This window comes from Bos javanicus, chromosome 6 (assembly GCF_032452875.1).
Source record: "Bos javanicus breed banteng chromosome 6, ARS-OSU_banteng_1.0, whole genome shotgun sequence".
Classification (NCBI taxonomy): Eukaryota; Metazoa; Chordata; class Mammalia; order Artiodactyla; family Bovidae; genus Bos; species Bos javanicus.
In genome coordinates, this window is record NC_083873.1 from 37564470 (window position 1) to 37583507 (window position 19038).

The 19038-nt window shown below is 41.1% G+C and overlaps 1 protein-coding gene across 3 annotated transcripts in view; it reads right to left on the reverse strand.

Moving 5' to 3' along the window:
• The window catches only part of FAM184B (family with sequence similarity 184 member B), a 120540-nt gene that overhangs the window by 100643 nt on the left and 859 nt on the right, over window positions 1–19038 (reverse strand). The window lies entirely within an intron of this gene.

Consider the following 19038-nt stretch of genomic DNA (forward strand, 5'->3'; position numbering starts at 1 on the left):
TACAGTCTCAGTCAGGGACTGCCCACAATAATGCTGCATAACAAACTACCACCCAAACTCAATGACTTACACCAAGAAGCATTTGTTCTCATGTAGGGAAACTGTGGTCAGGCATGGCTGAGTGCATCTACCCTGCGTTTCAGGTCCTGTATGGTCTGGGCTTGGCTTGAGTTGGGAGCTGGATTAAGGTCTGCTCACTAGCACTAGGCTGTAGGGGCAGAGACCAGTCAGTGCATGCTTTTCGAATGGTGATCACCAAACTGCACAAACACAGTTAAAGCCTCTGCCTGTGTATACACTGTAACGTTCCGTGTGTGTATGTGTGTTAGTCACTCAATCACGTTCGACTCTTTGCGACCCCATGGGCTGTGGCCTGCCAGGCTCCTCTCTCCATGGAATTCTCCAGGCAAGAATGCTGGAGTGGGTTGCTGTTTCCTTCTCCACTAACATTCCACAGACCAAAGCAAATCTAAGAAGTGCATCATCAATGGGAAGAGGACAGAATCCCTGCTCATAGGATACAGGAGGGCATTAGGGATAAGTGAATATTTACTGAACAATAATGTAAAGTCCAATCTAGCACAACTAGACCTCAATTGTAGTGCAAGACCTCTCCTCCTTGAATGTCTTACAAGCTCCTTAAATTCTCTGTGTCATTTGCCAAGAATCTAGCCCTTTGCCAATTTCTTCCTTCTGGAGAATTGAGTCTTCATGTCTATCACCAACTAGTTGGGAATCCTGCTGAATTTGGGCAGAACATCCAATTCTTTCTGACAGCTCTCTTGAATTCTGAATCATTCACTTTCTGGAACCCCTCATTGCCCTGGCCCACACAGCTGACCAGCTCTCCCACTGCAGTCATGTGCCTGATTCACACCTATGTTTTATAAGCTTTCTGGATTTTATGTCCCCAGATACTCTCAATAGGATGCTTATTTCCCAACTCCCACTGGCTCAGTGCTAGTCAACCTCAGCTACCAAGAGCCCACCCAGCCCTGTGTATCAGTTTGCCAGGAGGAGACTGGACACTGGACGGTCCTTTCAAGCACTCACCCTTACACTTTCTGAAGCAAGCTTCTTTTATCAGCTCTTCTCTGGGGACAGCACCACATGGACTTGGCTAGAAGCTACCTCCTGTGGAATTGACATTCGGACCCAACAAAGGGGAAAAAGGTCAGTGAAAGAGTTACTGATTAACTTTTGCTTTTCTGGTTCATTCAGGATGCGTGCATGGATGCGCGCGCACACACACACACACACACACACACACACACACACCCTCTACTCAGTTCTAATCTCCTTGCTCATGTTTATTTAGGCTGTTGCCAGATAATTTGATAGGCTTCTTCAGGACAAATAGGCCCTGCCCTAGGGGCCTGAGGACAGGAATAGCAAGTCTGGACAGACGCACTTGGCAGCGTGAAGAGGAAAAGCTGTGCAGGATGAATGTCACAGTATTGCTGGCTCTTGCTTGCTGTATTAATTTCTCCCTTAAAAGAAAACTGACCCATTTTTTCCAGCCCACAGCCCTAATGGACTCGTATTCAGAAGCCATCCTTCCCCCACATAAAGAGCTGTATTGTACTTAATGCTAAGTGGAATTTGCTATTTCTGGATCTTTCTCTGGGAAGTTCCCATTAATGAGCCTGCAAGTGCAGGGAAAAGCAGATGTTTGGGGGCGGGTATGCTTCAAGGGCAGACCACCCTGGAAAGAAAATGGACAAAAACTAGTAACAGGTTCTTTTTCATGTCCTTGAAACTGGTTTGATTTACCCAAAACTATGATTTAAATAAACTTTGTCTTCAAAATATAAAGCTATCACTCCTCATGCTACCCACCCCCCATATCCTATCTGCATAAATCCTTACTCTACCCACAAATGCTTCTGTAATTCTAATCATAACAAAATCATCAGCAGACCGCAAAGCTAGACCAAGACACGTGGATAACCTAGCAGGTTAACATCTGTCACTCCTTCAAACTTATAATTGGTCAATGCCTATTTAAGAGACTGAATGAAACATGAGGAGAAAGACGGAGCAGCACTGCTGAGGGAAGATTAATCTTTCTTTTACTGTCTGGAGCAATTCAGCTCTGGCCCCAAATCTGTAAAACCAAAGCCTTGACATCAACCAGTGGTGCCCTCCTTCACAAAGCAGTTTATTGTTCATTCATTAATTTCACAACCCCTTCCAAGTCACCCTGCAACTGGAAACAGCCAGTGAGGATTGTGCAATACCTCCCTTAAGGGTGGGGGTGGGGGCGGGGGCGTTCTACCATTTTGGCATCCTTCTGCATTTCCTGTGATGTACTGGCACCCAGTGATGCATTTGCATCATTTATGGATGAAAGTTTTACTGGCACACCCGCCCTTTAGTATGTCTCCTACTGGCACCCCCTCTGTCTTGGCATTAATGGAGGTGATAAGATATATTTAAAAGGTATAAGGCGAGGTCCTTGTCATCAAGGGTTTAACAGTTCAAAGTAACTCAACTCATATTGTTAATATTGAGAGCAGGGCACTATGCTAGAAGCTGCTAGAAGTTCAAATGGGGGGGAGGTAAAAGAGAGAGCCCTGAGAATCCTAAAGGCCATCTCAAACTGGAGTCTGCAGCATCACCTAAACTTGGTTAAAAATGCAAATTCTTGGGCCTCAGCCATGATCATCCGAACGAGATGTGCTGCAGGTAGGTCTAGCCATTTGTGTTTAATACTAACATTTGAACAGTACTGGCCTAAAGACCTCCTAGAGAAGTAGAAGAAATAAGAATCTCTCATTCAATCTTCTGCTACCAGACAGAGCAAGTTCAGGACTGGGCAACGGACATGGACCTATTATATAGACCAAAGGCCAAGGGCCTACTGTGGTGATATCAGAGTCAGGTTAAAGTCACAGTCACCAGTGGAGTTTTCAAAATGCATATTGCCTGAACCTCACCCAAAAGTTTTAATTCATTGGTCTAATTTTTTGTTCAAAATGCTGCCTGGTTGATTCTGACAATTATCAGAGGCAAGAACCTCATTAAGGGTCTGAGAAGGAAGAAGCCTTTGATGACGAAGAGGATATTGTGAAAGTTAGCCAGTGGCCTCACCTCCCATGGCTGCTATAACAAATTACTACAAACTCATAGCTTAAAACAACAGAACTTTATCAAAGGTGAAAAGCTTTTAGTTTTTTGTCTATGATCAGGAACAAGACAAGGAGGCCCACTCTTGCCACTTTTATTCAACACAATATTGGAAGTCCTAGTCATCTGCAATTAGGCAAATCAAAAAGGGAGAAAAACTATGATTATTTGCAGATGACTTGCTACTATATGTAGAAAAGCCTAAAGACTCCACCAAAGCCCATTAGAACTAATAAATGAATTCAGTATAGTCAGAGGATGCAAAAACAATATATAGAAATCTGTGGCCTTTCTGTACACTAATAACAAACTAACAAGAAGAGAAATAATGAAAACAATCCCATTCATAATTGCACCAAAAAGAACAAAATACCTAAGGATAAATTTATCCATGGAGGTGAAAGATTTGTACACTGCAAACTGTTAGACACTGATGAAAGATACTGAAGAACAACACATAAATAAATGGAAAAATATTGCATGTTCATGTTTTGGAAGAATTAACATTGTTAAAATGTCCATAGTATCCAAAATAAACTATAGAGTCAATACAATCCCTGTCAAAATTCCAATGGCATATTGCATGGAACTATAAAAAATAATTCTAAAAATTGTAGGAAACAAAAGATTCCAAAGAGCAAAACAATCTTGCAAAACAAGAACACAGCTGGAGATATCACACTCCCTGATTTCAAACTATACTACAAAGCTATAGTTATCAAAACATATGGTACTGGCACAAATCAGTGGAACCACAGATCAGTGGAACAGAATTGAGAGCCCATAAATAAACCTGCACATAAATGGACAATTAATTCATGACAAAGGAGCAAGGAACACAGTTTTATTTATTTTTAAACATTTATTTATATGGCTGCACTGTGCAGCATGCTGGATCCTAGTTTCCTGACCAAAGATCAAACCTGTGTTCCCTGCATTAGGAGTGTGGTATCTTTATTACTGGAAGTGATTAAGCAAAGTCCTGACACACAGTTGAGAAATGACAGTCTCTTCAATAAATGGTATTGGGAAAACTGGACAGCCACGTGCAAAAGATTGAAATTAGATACTATCTTACAACAGACATAAATATTAAGTCAAAACAGATAAAGTCATGAATGTAGGGCCTGAAATCATAAAATTCCTAGAAGAAAACATGGGTGGTAACCTTAATGACATGGACCTTAGTGATATTTTTGTGGATGTGACTCTAAAGGCAAGGGAAACAAAAGCAAAAGTAAGCAAATGGAACTACAACAAGCTAAAAAGACTCTGTATAGCAAAGGAACCATCATCAAAGTGGAAAGGCAACCTACTGAACGGGAGAAGATAATTTCAAATCATACATCTGATAAGGGATTAATATACAAAATATGTAACATCTCACACAACTCAACAATAAGAAGGCAAACAATCTGGTTTAAAAAATGAGCAGAGGCACTGAATAGATATTTTTCCAAAGAAGATATACAGGTGGCCAATAGGTACATAGGATGTTCAACATCACTAATTATTAGGGAAATGCAAATAAAAATCACAGTGAGATATCATCTCACACCTACTAGAATGGATATTACTAAAAAGGCCAGGCAAGAGTACTGGAGTGGGTTGCCATTGCCTTCTCTGACTAAAAAGGCAAGAAATAAATACTGTTGAGGATGTGGAGGAAAGGGAACCCACCACTGTTGGTAGAACTGTAAACTGGTGTAGCTGCTGCATAAAACAGTATGAGATGCCACAAGAAATTGAGAATAGAACTACCATATGACTCAGATATTCCACTTCTGGGTTTTTATCTGAAGAGTAAGAAAACATAAATCTGAAAAGATGTATGCATCCCTATGTTCACTGCAGCATTGTTTACAACAGCCAAGATATAGAAACAGTCTAAGTGTCCATAAATGAATGAACAAAGATGCACAGAGTGGAATACTACTTCCCAATGAGAAAGAATGAAATTCTTCCAGCTGGAACAACATAAATGGACCTTAGCAGAGACATTACTTTGATGACAAAGGTCCATATGGTCAAAGCTATGGGTTTTCCACTCGTCATGTATGATGTGAGAATTGGATTATAAAGAAGGCTGAGCACCAAAGAATTGATGATTTTGAACTGTGGTGATGGAGAAGACTCTTGAGAGGCCCTTGGACTGCAAGGAGATCAAACCAGTCAGTCCTAAAGGAAATCAGTCCTGAATATTCATTGGAAGGACTGATGTTGAAGCTGAAGCTCCAGTACTTTGACCACCTCATGCGAAGAGATGACTCATTAGAAAAAACCCTGATGCTGGGAAAGATTGAAGGCAGGAAGAGAAGGAGGTGACAGGGAACAAGATGGTTGGATGGCATCACTGACTTAATGGACATGAGTCTGAGCAAGCTCCAGGAGATGGTAAAGGTGTGTAGTCCACTGGGTTGCAAAGAGTTGGACATGACTGAGTGACTGAACAATAACAACAAATGGACCTTGAAGGTATTATGCTAAATGAAATAAGGTGGAGAAAGGCAAATACTGTATGATTTCACTTACATGTGGAATCTAAAACAAAACAATTGAACAAACAAAATAAAACCAAACCAAACTCATAGGCACAGAGGGTGGATTAGTAGTTACCAGGGGGGAAAGGGGTTGGAGAGGGTGGGTGAGACAGGTGAATGCCGTCTATTACCACACACCAAATGTATGGTGATAGATGGCAACTACGCTTGTGGTCACTTGGTAGTGCACACAGATGTTGAATTATAATGCTGTACACCTGAAATCTATAAAAAAGAAAATAAACAGAGCTTTTTCTTTCACAGTATGTCAGAAGTCAAAATCAAGGTGACTGCAAGGCCATACTCCCTGCTGTCTCTTCTAGCTTTTGGTGGCTCAGGTGTTCCTCGGCCCATGGCTGCATAACTCCAAACCCTTCCTTCATCTTCATGTGGCCTTCCTCTCTTCTGCATCTTCTTCTCTTCTGTCTCAAACCCTGCTCTTCCTTTCTCCTCAAGGGACACTTGTCATTGGATTTAGGGCCCATCCCGATAATCTAAGATGATCTCATCTCAATACACTTAATCTGCAGAGATCCTTTTTCCAAATAAAGTATTACAGCATCACAGGTTCCAGGGATCTGACACCTATTGGAAGGCTATTTTGGGTCTACCATGGCTTATAAAGAGAAGACAGCAACTGCCAAGTGTACAATTACACAAAGCTGTAAAAGACTGAATAATCTCTTGGACTTGGATTTTTAACAAAACAAGAGCATGAAGTTTAAGGGGGTAAAGCTATAATGCTAGCTGGTCAGGATTCAGCAGCTTTTCAGGAAAATTTTCTCTGCCACCCTGCCTCACAAGACTTGGAACAACATTATTCCTGATGAAGACATCAAAGACTCACAAGAAGGTCTTTCCGCTTCATGTTCTGATGGTTCCACAACTAAGAGAAAGGCTTCCAGTGCGATCAGGGTCAGACCAGGGAGAACTGCTGGTGTGGTTATTGGTGCCACTGGCCTGTGAGCTGTGAAAGAGCTGCTTGTTTCTCTAATACCTCGAGGAACCTGGGAGCCTTTTCCAGGTGTATCCTCTTACCCTGGAGGCTCAGAATATAGTGAGTAACTTCAAATAGGTCCATTAAAGTTACAATGTGAGCTGACAGCCTGGGCCTGTTATTACGCCACTATGGTTTGAAAGTAATTATGCCATTGTCTCTGTAACTATGAAACTGTTACTCACTTGAAACTGTTCCAGTGTTCAGATTATAGAAGACAGTTGTAGTAAATGCCTTTTTAAATGGCAAGCGTTGTAGTCAACAAGTTAGGACCTCAATATATCTTGTTTATTAGGTTGTTTTTAACTAATTGATAAATATTCTCCAGCTCTCTTTCTTCCAATTTTCCTAATATTTTTTATGGGAATCTACCTGTAACAAACATGAGCTCTGCTCATGGAAATCTATCTCAAGGAAATAATCTAGTAAAAATGCAGGGATAGAATCTCAAGAATATCCATCACATCACAATGATTTTAACAATGAGAAACCAGAATCAACCAAAATATCCATGAATTATGGTCCCTATGTACCTCAGGAAACTTTTCTTGATCCCTCAGATTGTTCAGTGTTTTCATACTTCTTGCTTGGTAGCATATCAAAACCGTATTTCAATTTTTTAATAAAAACAGGCTGTTTTAACGAGTCTCCATTCAATCAACAGGTGGATAACTTAACACTCTTCATTCTTCCTCTGGAAAGCCCCCAGACTTCTGCTCTCACAGTCACCTGTTTATGCCAGTTGTATTTGCTATTGTAATTATGTGATTTAACACCGCACTAAGCCAGTTATATATGAATACAAAGAGTAAGTTGTTGTTCTGATGAAAACTGGGCTGAATAATTTGAAAAGATAAAGCATTTATTGATAAAGGCGCGTTGCTAGAGGAAAAATATGGTATTCAATTAGGTATGATGAAGAAGTGAAAAGTTTTAAAGGTTTAAAAGGATTCTGAACCCATATTGTTTAACAAGTGTTTTAGATTCTCCTTCTCCACCTTAAAGATACCAAAATGATTAAAAAAAAAAATCAAAAAAACAAAAAACTGATGCATTATGGTCAGGCCAGGACAGTGCCTGTTTATGCCTTTAATTTCAGTGCCCTATCTGATTAGTGGCCCTTTCATTCTCAGAAATGTCCCAGTTTGTATGACAAATTAAAATGTCACTCTAACTATTGTAAACTATGGGTATAGTTTATATAAGACAAGTAAGGTGAAATGCCAGTCAGCAGGCCATCCCAAAGAACTGAAACTGAGTCTCACATGAAATAATTAGTGAATGAATATCCATCTATGTGTTTTAAATTAAGGGTCCTCAAACTTTTTTCTGTAAAGGACCAGGTAGTAATTATTTTAGGCTTTAGCAAGTCTCTGTCCTAGTGATTCGAATCTGCCATTTCAGCACAAAAGCTACCCTAGACCATCTCTAAATGAATGTGCATCACTATGTTCCAATAAAACTTTATTTTGGACATTAAATTTGAATTTCATATACTTTTCATGTGTCACCCAATATTGTTCTTATTTTGTATTTTTTCCAAGTTTTTAAAAATGTAAAAACTATCCTTGACTCACAAGCCATACAAAAATGGGCAGCAGGCTGATCTGGCCTACAACATAGTTTGCTGACCCCTGTTTTAAGTTTAAAAAAATGTTATGTATGTGCTAGGCTGTTCACATGACATTGAATATGAGGGCTTCTATTGTATTTGAGGGTTTCTTTCTACTTGTTTTGCCTGTAAGTTCCATGAGATAAGGGATTTTACCTGGCACTTTTAAAAACACTCAGTAAAAGTATCTCAAATCAAAGAAGTTAAATTATACAACATTTATACAATGGAATATTTTTAACACAACCATTAAAATTATGTTGGCGAGTTCTAGATTTACTTCTAAAGAGGGAAAACCCCAGGTAACACAATAATTATGAATGATATATTTTTAAAAGTGGCATGTCTATATATGTATGGGAAATCATAGAGTAGGCTATACAAAATAATATTAGTTATTATATCACTGCAGTTACTATAGATTGGGGATACTTTAAAATCTTTTTCTTCTTGTTTCTCTGTGATTTTTATTTTTCTCAAATGGATATTCTATGTATGATTGGTCACTGAGGTTTCTTTTTATATTTTGCCCCATAATTCTGGTGTCCTGAAGGAATATGGATCTGATCAAATGGAGAGCTTGGTCTAATCCTGTGTCTATGGTGAGGGGCTGCTGCTGCTGCTGCTGCTGCTAAGTCGCTCCAGTTGTGTCCGACTCTGTGCGACCCCATAGACGGCAGCCCACCAGGCTCTGCCATCCCTGGGGTTCTCCAGATAAGAACACTGGAGTGGGTTGCCATTTCCTTCTCCAATGCATGAAAGTGAAAAGTGAAAGTGAAGTCGCTCAGTCATGTCCGACCCTTAGTGACCCCATGGACTGCAGCCTACCAGGCTTATCCGTCCATGGGAGTTTCCAGGCAAGAGTACTGGAGTGGGTTGCTGTTGCCTTCTCTGATGGTGAGGGGCTGCTGCTGCTGCTGCTGCTAAGTCGCTTCAGTCGTATCCGACTCTGTGCGACCCCATAGACCGCAGCCCACCAGGCTCCCTGTCCCTGGGATTCTCCAGGCAAGAACTCTGGAGTGGGTTGCCATTTCCTTCTCCAATGCATGAAAGTGAAAAGTGAAAGTGAAGTTGCTCAGTCGTGTCCGACTCCTAGCATGGACTGCAGCCTACCAGGCCCCTCCGTCCATGGGATTTTCCAGACAAGAGTACTGGAGTGGGGTGCCATTGCCTTCTCCGGGTGAGGGGCTAGGAGTGACTAAGTCAGAAGTTGACCTGGGAGGGGATGGGGAAAGTCTATTTATTTATCAGATATGCCAGTTTATTGCCTTTATGAAACTTGAAATTAGATGCTAGTAACTCCTGAGTTCTGTCCTTGAAAAAGAAACCTCCCCACTGTCCCATGAGATGGCTGTTTGCAGGCTATGGTTGAAATGTGATATTTTTCCCTAAAAGCTGTGGAAGGTCCAGGAAGAGTTTTGTTCATTTAGCCCACCAACAAACACTTGATGAGCAACAATCACTAACCAGGTGCTGTTCCAGGCACTGAGGTAGAGAGGAGAGAACGGGACGGACAGAAATTCCTGCCTTCAAGGGATGACTTCCTTGGCAGGGAAGAGAAGGCAATAAACAGATGAACAGATGGACGGAAAAAATGGAAACAGCAGATGGAGCTGAGGGAATTTCATGGTATAGGTGAGCAGGGAGGCCCTCCCTTAAGAGACATATGAGCCTAGCCAGGAGCAGGCGGAAGAAGCCACAAGGACAAAGGCTCCAAGTGGCACTAGCGTCTGAAGGCTTTGAAAGAAGGCCAGTGTGATGGAGGAGATGACGCCGAGAAGTGGACAGCAGACACCTCAGGTGACCATACTGAAGAATTTACTTAGGTGAACAAACTATTCCAAGTGAAATGAGAAGCCATTTGTGGGTTCTCAATGGAAGAATGTCATGCTCTGGTTTATACTGTATGATTATTGCTGCTGTGAGGGGGGCGAGGGTATACCATGAGGAGCCCCAGAAGGGTTGAGGGAAGGAGGTGAAGGTGACTCAGACTAGGGTGGAGGAAAAAATGCAGATGATCTTTTATATTTATGAGGTAAAGTCATCAGGACTTGCTTCAGAACTGGATTCAAAAGGGAGAAAATTCAGTTTGTTTTTGTTGGTTTTAATGTTCACAGCTTAATTGAGATATAATTATTGAGACCATACAATCCACCCATTTAAACTGTATAATTCAATGGCTTTTAGCACATGTGCAGAATTGTGTACTATCACCACAGTCAACCTAAGAATATTCTCATTGCACCAAAATGAAACCTTGCAGCCCTCAGTCACTGCCCCTGACTGTACTTTGTACCATATTTTATTCATACTATTTTCCAGTTGATAGACATTTAGTTTATTTCCGTTTTTGGCTACTACAAATAATGTTGCTTTGAATGTTATGTATAAGTTAGTTTCTCTTGGGTATATACATAGATGTAGAATTGCTGGTTCATTATGATAAATCTCTTAATTATTTGAGGAACTGCCTGATTGTTTTCCAAAGCGGTTGCAACGTTCTACAGCAATGTAGGAGGGTGTTATTCAGTTTTAGCATCTCACTCTTGCTGCTGTGTGGAGAAAGAATTGGAGCAAGGTTTTGGGTGGGAAGTGCAGAGATCCGAATGTTATGCAAAAGTGGAGGCATCTTAGTAGGGTTCAAAGACATCCAATTTAAAGTGTCCTTCATCCTATTTTCTGGCAAAAAGATTTCTGTGAGATAGCTGTCTGTACACCACGAATCACTTCATTAAATTAAAAGATGCCAACAGAGAGGGCTTGTTAATACAGATCTGCAGTTTTCAAATCTAAAATCCTAAATCAAACTGGTATGGAACTGTTTAAACATCTGTCCCTACACAAGCTCCTGCAGGCAGGAGGGTATTTGGAGAGAAGCTAAGGGAGTCAGCAGTGCAACAAAATTTCCACAGCTTCAAGCCACAAAAACCCAGGGCTCAAGTGGCAACCTGTTGCCGAGGACTCGTGTGGCAGCAGGCATCACTCTTACTGCTGGGGCCACTGCCCTGGCCTCTCAGTCCAGGAAAGGGCTGGCTTTGTTCCTAGTTGCTGGTTTTGACAACTGAGCAGTGGTCCTGTCCCTCTGCAATTCTTCTAGCTCAGGGAGGGAAGAAACCAACATCTATCAGGCTTATGATAGTTCCGCCCCCGGGGTGAGATGCTCTCCTTACATTCCTTAAGTTAGTGAACCCTCACAACAAATCACCAAGGAAGAAAGGACTACTTTTCTCATTTACAGATAGGTTGGCCCCTTTGGGTGCGAAAGTCAGAAAAGGTATCTCTGAAGAGAGAGCATTTTAGCTGGTAACAGCTACAAAAGGTGATCATTCTAAGAGTAAACCCCTAATTGTTAGCTCTCCAGGTGTCGTCATTTTTATTCACATTTAATTTTTATTTATATTTGTTATATAAATAAGAGTAAGAAGCACCCCTCTAGAAATAAATCCAACTTAAATTCATTTAAAAGATAATCTGGAGTAGAAATTATAATCCTTTTTCCTTAATATTTCTGACTTTTTACTCAGGGACTGTTGTCCGTAACAGTATCTCCCTACCCCATCCCTAAACAATCCACTATTTTCCCCCAACATCCAATATGACTGTCTCTGCTCATGTGTCTCCACAGACTTCAGTAAGGTTCTGGGATGTGGGGAGACACAGTTCCCTTGGTTTGGTCATGCTACTGTGCTGGGAGTGCTGACTCCGACCTCCAGACCTTCCCACAGCAGGAAGGAAGGATCTACGGATAAGAACTACACCGCCACTCAAAGGGCCCCGCTCTCAAGTTAGGATGCTTTCTTGAATGACAGAATTCATTCTTACTATAACACTTCACCACAGTCCTCAAAACTGAACTCATCCTAAGATCTATGTGGCAGGTCTTTAGGAAAACCCAATAAACAAAATCATTCTTCCCCAGTGAACTAACTAAAATATAAGACCAAGGCATAAGGCTGTTTTGAGATCAAAATATGTGTGTATGCTCACTCATGTCTGACTCTTTGTGACCCCAGGAACAGTAGCTTGCCAGGCTCTTTTGTCCAGGGGATTTCCCAGGCAAGAATACTGGAGTGGGTTGCCATTTCTTCCTCCAGGGGATTTTCCTGACCCAGGGATCAAATGTGTGTCTCCTGCATCTCTTGCATTGGCAAGTGGATTCCTTACCACTGAGCCACCTGGGAAGAGTAATATTAGAAAATGTGGCTTATATCCATGGGAAAGCTAGATTCCCGATATTTACCCATCTATTCACAAGCTGAGCCAGGGTAGTTCCTCCCCCTCCCAGAACTGTACCTATTCTTGTAGATAGACGGAGACTGACCATGCTCATCTCCTTGCCATGCAGAAATGCTGTGCTCCTGGAGGATGAGTAAGCATGTCAAGGGCTTTACAAAGAATGCAAACACTAGGGAATCATCAGGCATCACTAATGTCCAGAAGTTGCAGCCACTTGATTTCACCGTAGCCCCTATAGGGTCTTCTGAGACCTGGGAAGACATCATTTTGGAAGGATGACTGACAGGTTCTCTTGGGGTTATTTTACTCCTTATACTTTTAGCTTGGCAGCTTCTGGCACTAAGAGGACTGCTTATTGCCTCCTGGATACTTTTCTTCTCATAACTCCCAATGAGAGGTGGTCTCGTGGGTGTATGGAGTCATGTTTATGGGCTGGGTTCCTAAGATTCAGCCTTCAGTTTGAGGGATGATTGATGGAGAGGGAGCATGTGCTTTCCCACTCATTTTTGTGTTCTAATACAAAAGGATATTTGTTAAACTTGTTTTGGGCGCAAGACACTCCATCCCACCTTGAAAGTGGGAATTGGAAAATCTCTGGGTATGAGGGATGCCAACACTTCTGGATAAGAGGATGTGGAGAAAGTTACAAAAGGAAAAATCAGCTGCAGATTTTTGAGCGGGTGAAAAGCAGAGACTGGCTGAATGGACAGGGCTAGGCAAACCTGCCTGATGCTTTCAAGACCAAAGTATCCCACAGGCTATAATAGGAAATGGACGTGAAACCTCCTGCTCTCCCAATTAACTCCTCTGTGTCTGCTCTACTATTTAAATCTTTGGCTATTCTGAACCAGTGATTCTCAACCCTGTGTGAATGTTACAGGTCTTGACGGGCTTTAGAAAACAGCAATGCCTGTCACCTCTCCTTACTTTCTAAGATGGGATCTGGGATCCTGTATGCTTTTTGTTTGTTTTAAACTTTTATTTAGAAAGAATTTCAAACTTAGGGAAAAACTGCCAGAAAAAGAACAGTTCAAAGAACGTCGCACCTACCCTTTACTCAGATTCTCTTATTCTTAACCATCTGTCCCGTTTGTTCTATTACTTGTTCTCTTACTATTTTCTCTATCTTATTTATAAAATAAAGTAATGAAGATGTGTGTGTAGGAATGTAATGTTTGTAGCAGCATTATTCATAGTAGACCCAGAGTGGAAACAATCCAAATGCCTATTAATTGGTGAATATGATCATTAGTATCTATACAATGGGATACTAGTGCGTAATAAAAGGGAATGAATAAATGACATATGATGCTACATCAATTGATGAACCTTAAAACACGATGCTAAGATTTAGCATCTAAGTGAAAAAACCAGATGGAAATACATGTTGCATTGTTTCACTGACATGAAAAGTCTGACAAAGACAAATTTATAGAGACAGAAAGGAGATTAATGGTTGCTTGGCGTGGGGGTGGGAACAGGGATTGACTACAGATGGATACAAACGACAATGATAGAAATGTTCTAAAACTAGATTACAGTTATGGTGCAACAACTCTGTAAGTTTACTAAAATATATTGAATTGTATGCTTAGATGAATTTTATGATATGTAAATTATACTTCAATAAAGCTATACAAATTAAGCAGTTACCAAAATCAGACAGAAAGGAAGCAAGAACAGCAATCTTAGAAATGAAAATATAATTATACAACTTAATAGATGGGAAAAACTCTGGATTGGACAAACTATTTAGTGGATTGGCAAACAAGAAAACATGATTAAGGAATTCACCAGGATTCAGAGACAAAAAAAATTTTAATAACATTTCAGAATATGGAGAGGCTTCCTTAATTCACCTAATAGCAGTTCCAGAAAAGTGAAAGGAGGTAATGGCAGAAAAACAATATTTGAACAGAAAATCATTGATAATTTTCCAGAATTAAAGAGAGCATATGAGTCTTCAATAGAAAGTACACTCAATACCAATTAGAGAGTTATAATGAAACAGCTAAACAGCAAAATAAACACATGCAAATGCCAACAAGAGAAAAGGCAGATTAGCTACAAATAAATGAAAATTTGATGGGCAGTGAGAATACCAGACCACCTGACCTGCCTCTTGAGAAACCTATATGCAGGTCAGGAAGCAACAGTTAGAACTGGACATGGAACAACAGACTGGTTCCAAATAGGAAAAGGAGTACGTCAAGGCTATATATTGTCACCCTGCTTATTTAACTTATATGCAGAGTACATCATGAGAAACGCTGGACTGGAAGAAGCACAAGCTGGAATCAAGATTGCCAGGAGAAATATCAATAACCTCAGATATGCAGATGACGCCACCCTTATGGCAGAAAGTGAAGAGGAACTCAAAAGCCTCTTGATGAAAGTGAAAGAGGAGAGTGAAAAAGTTGGCTTAAAGCTCAACATTCAGAAAACGAAGATCATGGCATCTGGTCCCACCACTTCATGGGAAATAGATGGGGAAACAGTGGAAACAGTGTCAGACTTTATTTTTGGGGCTCCAAAATCACTGCAGATGGTGACTGCAGCCATGAAATTAAAAGACGCTTACTCCTTGGAAGGAAAGTTATGACCAACCTAGATAGTATATTGAAAAGCAGAGACATTACTTTGCCAACAAAGGTTCATCTAGTCAAGGCTATGTTTTTTCCAGTGGTCATGTATGGATGTGAGAGTTGGACTGTGAAGAAAGCTGAGTGCCAAAGAATTGATGCTTTTGAACTGTGGTGTTGGAGAATACTCTTGAGAGTCCTTTGGACTGCAAGGAGATGCAACCAGTCCATTCTGAAGATCAGCCCTGGGATTTCTTTGGAAGGAATGATGCTAAAGCTGAAACTCCAGTACTTTGGCCACCTCATGCGAAGAGTTGACTCATTGGAAAAGACTCTGATGCTGGGAGGGATTGGGGGCAAGAGGAGAAGGGGACGACAGAGGATGAGATGGCTGGATGGCATCACTGACTTGATGGACGTGAGTCTGAGTGAACTCCAGGAGTTGGTGATGGACAGGGAGGCCTGGCGTGCTGCAATTCATGGGGTCACAAAGAGTCGGACACGACTGAGCGACTGAACTAAACTGAGGATTTTTATCAGCAGCAATTAGTACCTATGGTAAGAGAACACTACCAACACTGTGCCTTGGAAAAATAAGTGTTCAGAAGATTTTTATGGGAAAATAAACAATTGGGAGGACAAAATGAAGACATTTTCAAATGCACAAAAGATTTCTTCTCCCACTAGGACTCCTTCAGAAACAACTATTAACAGATGAACTTCAGACAGAAGAAAACTGAACCAAAAAAGAAGGCCATGGATTCAAGAAAAAAAAAGGGGGAGGGGTTAGAAGAATCAGCAAAATATCAGTAAATTTAACTAACTATAAAAATGAATTAAAAATGTAAAAGGTAAAAAATCTAGACAACAATGACAAGACAGGAAAGGGAAGGGCTATTTAATGGGCGAAGTATGCAAAGCTCTCTTTTAGGAAGAAAGAATTACATGATAATTTTATTCAGTTCAGCTCAGTCACTCAGTCATGTCCGACTCCTTGCAACCCCGTGGACTGCAGCACCCCAGGCCTCCCTGTCCATCACCAACTCCTGGAGTTCACCCAAACCCATGTCCATTGAGTCGGTGATGCCATCCAACCATCTCATCCTCTGTTGTCCCCTTCTCCTACCCTCAATCTTTCCCAGCATCAGGGTCTTTTCAAATGAGTCAGATCCTTGCATCAGGTGGCCAAAGTATTGGAATTTCAGCTTCAACATCAGTCCATCCAAAGAACACTTAGCACTGATCTCCTTTATGATGGATTGGTTGGATCTCCTTGCAGCCCGAGGGACTCTCAAGAGTCTTCTCCAACACCACAGTTCAGTTCAAAAGCATCAATTCTTCAGTGCTCAGTTTTCTTTATAGTCCATCTCTCACATCCATATATGACTACTGGAAAAACCATAACCTTGACGAGATGCACCTTTGTTGGCAAAGTAATGTCTCTGCTTTTTAACATGCTATCTAGGTTGGTCATATTAGAAAAACTATAGTTAAATATGTATGTGGAAAACTAAACATAATGTTGATAAGTATAGGAATAATGCCTAAAGCCCTCAAACCAACAGTGGAAAATGAGGGAATATAAATCATCTAACTAATCCCATAGAAAGCAGAGATGGAGAAAAAGGATGGTAAATGAAAAGCACAAAATATGATGGAAAAATAAGCCCCAATATATTAGTAATCACAGTAAATGCACATGGATTAAATTCACCTATCAGCAATACAACAAAATAAAATTTATAGAAAGATTAAATATAAAGAGATGGAAAATACGATGTACAAACAACCAGAAGAAAGGTAGCATATCAATATCCATATTGAAAGGGTCTAATTTAAACAACTAGCATGGAAAATGATAAAGCAAGCATGACATAATAAAAATCAACTGTGATTTCAACTTTGAATTTCTATATTCAAAGCAGAATATACTTTGAGAAACACTGCCTACTATGCTATAGGATCATGGATGCTTTCTTCACAGTGCTTGGCAAATAATAATCATGCCAAAATATTAATGGGTGGAGTGACTACCATTACCACGTTATATTCAAATGATCTTTTTATACATTTGTCACACCACAAGGGCAGGGGCCCTATCTTTTTCAGTTGTATGCCATTAATATTGACACAGTGCCTGGCACATAGCTGTTGTTTCTCAGTCACTAAGTTGTGTCCAACTCTTTGGACACATCAGACTCTACAGCACATCAGACTCCTCTGTCCTCCACTATCTCCTGGACTTTGCTCAAATTCATGTTCATTGAGTCAGTGATGCTATCTATCTCATCCTCTGCTGCCCCTTTCTCCTTTTGCCCTCAATCTTTACCAGCATTAGGGTCTTTTCCAGTGAGTTGGCCCTTTGCATCAGGTGGCCAGAGTATTTGAGCTTCAGCATCAGTCCTTGCAATGAATATTCAGGGTTGATTTCCTTTAGTATTGACTGGTTTGATTTCCTTGCCGTCCAAGGGACTCTGAAGAATCTGCTCCAGCACCACAATTCAAAAGCATCAATTTTTCAGTGCTCAGCCTTCTTAATGGTCCAACTCAGTAGGCACTCCATAAATTCAAACTGAGTTCAAGGTTCATCTCTTCCATAAAACCTCTCCTAACTGTTCTTGCCTATAATGACTTAACCTTTGTTTCTACCTCTAGAGCACTCACAACTTGAAATATCCAATTTAGCAACTGATTACAGAGTAGTGTCTTTTCGTTTTTCCTCCAAAATTGTTTCTCTAAAAATATTTTAGTTTCTTTGAAGACAGATAAGATGCTTTATTCTGTGCCTAACACCTCAAATCAATACTTTTTGGGTCGATGTTACTATTTGGATGACTGCAAATTAAATCAGTGGTGCCAAGCAGCATGTGACAAGGCCTCCAAGGAGTATCACCATTTCCCCTTTTCCACCCTTGACTCAAGAGATCACTGTTTGGATACAGGCTCATTTGCAAAAAATGTGGAGAAGTTAAGGGAAGGGCCAGAGAAGGCAGCTAGTGCCCAATTTCAGACCTCCGTGCTCTCTTCCTTCTGGTGAGATAGGGAGGAAAATGCCTGTGATGCCATAAAAAAAGTGGGTGTTGGAAGCGGGAGGGAGACAGCTGGGGAAGAGAGCATGTCCCATACACAGAATCTGGACCCAATGTTTTACTAGCAAGCATGTTATCAGGAATAATTACAAGATCAAAAGGAAACTTCAAGGCAAATAGCTCAATTCAGGCACTGGGGGACCTTGTATAAAAAACAGAGGGATGTTTTCCATCTACATGCCAGGCACAGGAGGGGTGCCTGTCACAAGCAACTCCTAATTGCGAAGCTGCAGGGGGCTAACAAAGGACAGGGTGACATCTTTTGCTGGTCTTCATAAGGAAGGCAGCAGGGTCCCTAGAGGTTCAATCAGGGCCCTGGGATGAGGTAGGAGAATGGGCTGGCTGACCTCCCAAGGTCTTTTGTAATCCCGTAATTAAATGGTGAATCGTTCATTTCCTCATTTACGCTCTGCACACGTCTGCAGCCAGTTTGATAGTAAGTCCCCTGGGCAGCCTTCCAGGTTTAGCGCGGTGCCACGCAAGCTGCTGGCACTCAACAAATGAGTCGAATATTTGCTGAATGAAGGAATAAATGAATCAAATATTTAAATAGCCCACATGACCTCCTCCCCGCCGGTAAAGTACTGTGATGAATGAAATCACAACATTTCAGGCACGATCATTTGAGCAGAGCCTGCAAAGAAACACACATACACACCCCAGCACTGATTCAACTCGATTCACAATCCCACCCTGGGAGCACTGACCACCTGCTCGGCGTGCAAGCTGTAGGAGTTTTTTGGCAAGGATCCTTCCTCTCAACTGCTCTAGGACGGTGCCTCCAGAAGGTCACCAAGATTTAAGGCCGCTTCCCTTCCGCATGGCCTCCGAGACAAAGTTTCAGCTGGGATTT